At 43.3% G+C, this 7,211-nt stretch overlaps 1 non-coding gene across 1 annotated transcript; it reads right to left on the minus strand.

Annotated features, from left to right (window-relative positions):
• Positions 1–397: 397 nt before the first annotated feature.
• LOC116461551 (small Cajal body-specific RNA 15) lies at positions 398–522 on the minus strand. The gene has a single exon (XR_004246090.1). It is a non-coding gene; the product is annotated as a small Cajal body-specific RNA 15 (non-coding RNA).
• Positions 523–7,211: the final 6,689 nt, after the last annotated feature.

Consider the following 7,211-nt stretch of genomic DNA (forward strand, 5'->3'; position numbering starts at 1 on the left):
TCCAATTTGTGTCAAATCTTTCTCAAAAGATAAATCAAATGCTACCCTTATTGCTGAAGTCCCCTTTATGCTTCTCCTGATCCCATTCTCCCATTCTTTCAGGTGGCCACTCCCCTCAGGTTGATATATTCTTCCTGCCTATGCTTTAATATCTAAATTACATATGGATATATTTATAATCTCTCTCCTTGAATTTGTGAATTTAAAAAGTTAACATAAGTGATATCATGCTATAAATATTCTGCAACTTGCTTTTTAAAATTCAAACATTATGCTTTAGAAATTAATCCATGCTGATAATATAGATCAGGTATATCCATTTTAATGGCTGTATAGTATTCCAGCTTATGAACACATCACAATTTGCCCCTGCATTTCTCTCTCTCTTTTTTTTTTTTGCTATTGATAGATAAGTAGATCTTGAATTTATTTTGCAAATAAGACCTGTTCTATCTATCTTTTAATTTAGGAGGCTAAAAGCAGAGTCAGCTTGACTTCAAGGACTGTTTTCTTAGTCTCCAGGTCTCTGTGTTTCTCTATGGAGGGCTATTTAAGTTAGTACTTATTTTTGATGACAGATGATGCTGCAGTGAATATTTTTATTCTTGTCTCCATGAGCACATACATGGGATATTTGTATATTTTCAATCTTTACCAGATACTGACAAGTCACTGTTCAAAGAGGCTAGCTTGTGATATCGTAGGAAAGCTCTAGAATTGAGAACCAGGAGACTTGGCTACAGTCCAGTTCTGGTACCAACTCCCAGTGTGACCTCAAGCTTTCCCTTCCTTCCCCAACTTTAAGAGGAAGGTCTGGACCAGAAAACCTTTACATTTCCTTCCTCCTGAGCTAGTGAAAGAAATGTTTTGTAGAAAGGTCTTCCCTCCTGGGAGTAAAAAATCTTGCTAAGGTGGGGTTGCTGTAAACCCTAGAGAAGGGTTTATTGCATAAGGGAGTTGAACTTTTTGAGTTCCTACCAAGTGTTGGGCATGGTTGTCTTACGCTTACCTGACTCAGGAGATTAACGTGTCTTCCCAGTAAGGGAGGAGACCACCCCTCATATTGTCTTATGCCCAATTTCTGCCTCCAAAGAAAGAAGAATTAAAAACTAAAAGGCAGAAATGAAATCCACAGGCAGACCGCGCAGCGCCACACCCTGGGCCTGGTAGTTAAAGATCGACCCCTGACTGAATCAGTTATGTTATAGATTACAGACATTGTATAGAAAAGCACTGTGAAAATCCCTGTCCTGTTCTGTTCTGTTCTAATTACCAGTGCATGCAGCCCCCAGTCACGTACCCCCTGCTTGCTCAATCCATCACGACCCTCTCACACGGACCCCCTTAGAGTTGTGAGCCCTTAAAAGGGACAGGAATTGCTCAATCAGGGAGCTCAGTCTTTGAGACGTGAGTCTTGCCAATGCTCCCGGCCAAATAAAGCCGTTCCTTCTTTAACTCAGTGTCTGAGGGGTTTTGTCTGCGGCTTGTCCTGCTACACCAGGACCGCAGAGCTGAGAAGTATCAGAACTTGGACTTGAACCCTGGTCTGAGGGATTCCAAAGCCTGAGTTCTATTATCCTACAAGTTGTTTCTGCTTTGCCACAGGGCAAGTTATTTTCCAACACCCTTATCTGGACTGTTGCAATGGCATTATCCTTGGGATTCTCAGTGGGCAGACACTGTAGATACCAAGGAGACCCTGCCCTGTGCAGAGACTGAAGCCAAGGCCCTGCCCCAGAAATTCACAGCTGAGCCTTTAGACATGAGGAGAGGCTAAGAGAGAGCCCTCCTTTGGAGGGAAGATAAGGAGCAAATGAGGCTGACCCAGAAGCTGAGGACATCACAAAGAATGAACCGTGAAGGCATTTATTCCTCAACTACAGCTAATGAACTAGTGAGGAAATGGCATCAATAAGAAGCAAATTAAACATCAGCTCTAGTTAATTCGTAAGCACAGCTGCCTGCCTTCCTGTGTTCAATTTCAGACTCACATTATGAATTGCCTCCCTGGAGAAACTAACTCCCTCCCCCTGAAAAAAGGCCTTGAGCCAATAAACCAACTTTTAATGGAGCGGCATCTTTCAATCGAAGGACGGCAACTTATCTCTGGGTCCTGGCTCTGTGGTGATACAAACTCTCTGAGCTGCCCAATCTCACTCAAGGTTAATAATTAAAGTATAATTGAAATGAAATTAATTGCAATAAATGTGTAATTAGCACAGCCATTGATTAAGGGCATTTGAAACATGGTCTGTGCGTAAGATATTGATTGCCATGCTTTCTTTGATAAATGTAATTGCAATGATATCTTTTGGTACTCTAGAAGGTCCTTTCTTGTGTAATGAGTTTTTACAGGAAGGACTGGCCTCGAAGCCATCAGCCTTCCTGAAAATCAGAGATATAAAGAGACTATTCCAGGCCCCAGTCCTGTTGAACATGAACTTTTTTTGCCCAGATTTCCAGTAGGATTTGTTTCAAGGTGGCTCCCTAGCCTATATGGCACCTTAGTGCAAGAAGACATCCTTTCTGTTGGGAAGACCCAGCCCGGGCCAGGATACATAGCTTGGCAAGTAGAACACAGGCTGGATTTGAACCCTCACTGTTCAATTTAACTGGGCACCTTTGTGCAGTGAACAACTTTTACAACTATACATAGCAGACTTGGTATCCTTTTCCATGTAGGAGGAGTCAGGAAGGCAAAGGCAGACCTTATTGGTTTGAACTTGTCCCGAGAGCAAAGCCTACAGATCTTGATTCCCCTCCTGGCTTTCCCTAGCTACTTGACTGATTGGATGCTATGCTGAAATTGACATTTGGAATTCTGGGTCTTCAGCAGTAGCCACCATGGGAAAGAGAGTGAGACTGGGCTAGGTGTGGCCTGGTGGAGTGTGGTGTAATTTGGCATAGGATTGAGCAGTGGGCAGTCCATGGTCTTAACCACAGTATCAGAGGGGGCACAGTGACCTCAGGTCAATTAGGCTGGTATTCACATGCAGGGGTCAGTGTGGCAGGTGGGCAGGACTTGCCAGAGGAGTTGGTGGGCAGCAGTGCTGGAGGTCCCTCGCTATACTGAGTCTGGCAGTATGGGTAGCGGGGACCAGCTCTGAGTCAGTGCCTGGGGCAGGGCTGAGTCCCAGGCTGAGTGACAAAGGAATGGAGGGTGATGTTTGATGCTCAATGATAGCTGTTCCTCAGCTTTCTGGGTTTGAGAAGGAAGGGTCCTGAGTGATCCCAGGGTCTTCCCTAGTGGAGTTAGTGTGTGTGTGTTCTTCATACTGAGGAGTTTGCTCAGTCATGTAGCCATTTATTTTTTCATTCACTACTTGGTAAATACTTACAGGTACCTTCTATGTGCAGGTGCTATGCTAGCTGTTAGGAATGAGCAGTGACCCAGTTCATGCTCTTAACAGAGGTCAGGGTCGAATGGGAAACACAGGCTTTAAATAATCACATGGACTTAGAGACCCCCTCTAAGTTACAAGGGGGGACAAGTGCTCTGAAGGTGTGCTGGGCACCTTCTGTTTGCCCCTCCAGATCTATGCTGTACTCTCCCCTTCCCTTCTCTGTGTCCTGGAGGTAATTACCATGGATTGTGCCAAACAGCCATTCTGTCCTCTGCCTTCAGGTTGTACTGGGCCAATGGGGGCCAGGCAGAAAAAAAATGCAATTGGTGTATTTATTCTCCCAGATCACTGGAGGTTTACTGAAGGCCTCGGTTCGTCTTGCAAAATTCAGTTTAGATATTGGTCATCTCCCCCAGGAAAGTCTTTTTCTTCCTGGCCTTAGCTCCTTATGGCCAGCAGCCAAGTCGAGCCCCATCAGAGGAGGGAGCAGAACCATGCTGGGCCCACTGAGGTCCACACAAGGAGCCATTTCTTCATCCTCATCAGCAGATTTAGAATAAAGTTTGTGCCTCACACATGCTATTGTTTCCATGGTTACTGTAAAGGCATTCTAAATGTAGATGATTCTATAATAAGCTGGAATGACTCTTTTGGGGGAAAAGAAGTTTTGACCCTCTTCTTACAAGGAATGACTCAATGACCCAACGGGTGTGGTGACTGCACATGTCACTACGGAATGATGCATTTGGGCTGTGGGCAGTAGTCAGATGGCTTCAGAGTGCCCCTTGCCACAATCTAAGGCAAAGCCCTTATCTTGCAAATGGAAAAACTGAGGCCCAAAGAGGGGAAGTGACTTTCCTTGAGTTCCATAGAGAGCTGAAGCCTGAACCAGGACTAGCTGCAGGTCACTAGGACAGGGTGTCCCTGGGGAAGGAGCCCTGAACTTAACATGAGAACGACATGAATATGCACCTTGCCTGTTAGAGCCTTAGTTTTTTTAACCTGTGATATTATTTGTATTAGTTGGTGTAACTCATGCTGGTTGCTGTAACAAACAACTCCAACATCTCAGTGGCTTTTCAAGAGTAAAAATTTTGTTTCTTGCTCAAGCATAGTGCAATTGGGCATTTGATGGATGACCTACCGTGCTGGGACTCAGGCTCCTTGCAATTTCTTTTTGAGACTTGAGTCTTGCTCTGTCGCCAGGCTGGAGCACAGTGGTGCAATCTCGGCTCACTGCAACCTCCGCATCCCGGGTTCAAGTGATTCTCCTGCCTCAGCCTCCCGAGTAGCTGGGACTACAGGTATACACCACCACACCCAGCTACTTTTTGTATTTTTAGTAGAGATGGGGTTTCACCATGTTGGCCAGGATAGTCTCAATATCTTGGCCTCATGATTCACCTGCCTTGGCCTCCCAAAGTGGCAACTGTACCATCTCTAAAGATCTTGAAGTCATTCAGCAGATCATCTTGCATTTGAAGAGCAGAAGATGACCAGCCTCCTTCTGCTAGGAGGCTACCTCTGATGACAAGGCTGGTGGATCCATAGGAGGGAATGTGGAAAAAGTTGTCCTTCAGCCAGGAATATCTGCTTGGATTGCTGCCTTTTGGGAACTATTTATTATCTAGCCTACTCTGACTAGGCTGAAGGTCTCTGAAACAGTGCAAGAAGTTGGTTTTTCTCTTAAAGACCTATTCAAGCCTTCCACTTTCACATGGCTCTGACACCAGCTGCCACATTGCAGCTCACATTTTAGGGAGGATACAAGTTATAGGGGAAAGATTAGAAATCTTGAAATCATGCAGACCTGCATTTTATCTTTGTCTCCACTCCTTGTTAGCCATGGGATCTTGGGCAAGTTATTCACCTTCTCAGGGTATCCCTTTCTTTATTAAAAATGGAGATAATTAATAAAGTTGTGAAGATTAAATGGGCTAATGTAGAGCAATGTTTGTTCATAGCAGATGTTCAATAAATACACTCTTTATTACCTTCTTAGTCTGATCCAGAAATACTTTTAGGACCTGGAACCTGCTGGCCCTTCAAAACAGTGATGACTTATTCCTCCATACCAAGCCTCATTTCCTGCATCTTCATCTCTTTTTATCCTTGTCCTGATAGCTGTGTGTGGAGTGTATTCCATAAGGGAAGCTCCACCTTCTTAGACTTTTCCTACACCCATCCTACAATGCTACCAACTCTAACAGGCCTCAGTGGGAAAGGCTGATAAACATCGTTTAGGACCCACAAGGCTGAACCATGCAGTTTTTTGGAGGCCATTAGGTGACTGGATTTTATTCTAAATGCAACAACAACAAAAAAAACCACTGAAGAATGATACAACATGAAAAAAGAATGACACAGTTTACATTTTAAAAGAGATGCCTTTCCCCCTCTTGCTGTGCAGAGAATGAATTGTAGAGGTATAAGAATAGAAGCAGGAAGATCTCTTGGGGTGGCAGTAGCTGGGATGGAGAGAGGTAGACAGATTTAAGAACTGTTTAAGAGAAGAAGTCAATGAGACTTGATATCTGAGACGCTCTCCCAGAACATGAGGATCTGAAAGTAATGAGAGGGAATATGAAGGAGATGAAGGGGAAGCAACACAGACTCAAAACCTAGAACATTGTTCCAGCAGCAATACTAGCAGTGGTGGCAGCTGCAGCAGAAGCAGCATCTAACGGTGCAGTTGCAGAAAGCTTAACTGAGCTAAAGAAAGACTTGAACCTACAGATGGAAAGCCTTCCCATGAATTTAACATAAAGAAACCATCCCCTCCTCACCACCTGGGAAAATTTTACATTTCAAGGCTGAAGAAATAATCCTACAAGTATATATGAAAGTAAACATTTAAAAAATAAAGGAAGAAATAATCCTACAATATATATGAAAGTAAACATTTAAAAAATAAAGGAAGAAAGATCCAACTGTGTTAACAGCAAATTTCTCTGCAACATTGAATACAGAAGAAAATAGGACATCAAAGCTTTGAAGGAAAAGTTATCCAAAAATTCTATGGCCAAGCAGGAGGTCATTGGTATTAGAAGACAATTCGAAAACATTCTTGGCTGGGTGCAGTGGCTCATGCCTGTAATCCCAGCACTTTGGGAGGCCAAGGTGGGCAGATCACGAGGCCAGGAGATCAAGACCATCCTGGCCAACATGGTGAAACCCTGTCTCTACTAAAAATACAAAAATTAGCTGGGCGTGGCGGTGTGTGCCTGTAATCCCAGCTACTCGGGAGGCTGAGGCAGGAGAATCGCTTGAACCTGGCAGGAGGAGGTTGCAGTGAGCCGAGATCACACCACTGAACTCCAGCCTGACGACAGATCTAGACTCCGTCTCAAAAAAAAAAAACAAAAAAAACAAAAAAACTCTCAGATATGCCGAGACAGGGACTATACCACTTGTATTTTTTTTTCTGAAAAATGCACAGGAAAATGCATTTCAATATATCAGGATTTGAAACAAACACTTTAAGAATGGGAAATTCAGTATTTCAATGGTGAGCAGTAAGAGCTGAAATAGTTTGAACTGGAATAAATCTAAATATACTGTTAAATGGAATGCAACTGTCATAAATAATTCTAGAAAATAAAAATAATAATAAGCTAGTGTTTAGTGAGCACTTTCTGTATGGTGGGTGCTAAAAGCTTTACCCATATTAACTCATGTATTTCTCATAGCTTCATGAGGTGGGTAGTTTTAGAACCCCTATTTCAAAAACAAGCTGAATGGAGAGAGGTTAAGTAATATCCCTAAGGCTACACACACATGAACCTAGGAAACATACTAATTATACTTCTTCTCATACATACAGGAGAGAGGGCATAACAAAAATGAATATAAATATGGGGCAAATCT

The sequence above is a fragment of the Hylobates moloch genome, unplaced genomic scaffold (assembly GCF_009828535.3).
Source record: "Hylobates moloch isolate HMO894 unplaced genomic scaffold, HMol_V3 SCAFFOLD_21, whole genome shotgun sequence".
Classification (NCBI taxonomy): Eukaryota; Metazoa; Chordata; class Mammalia; order Primates; family Hylobatidae; genus Hylobates; species Hylobates moloch.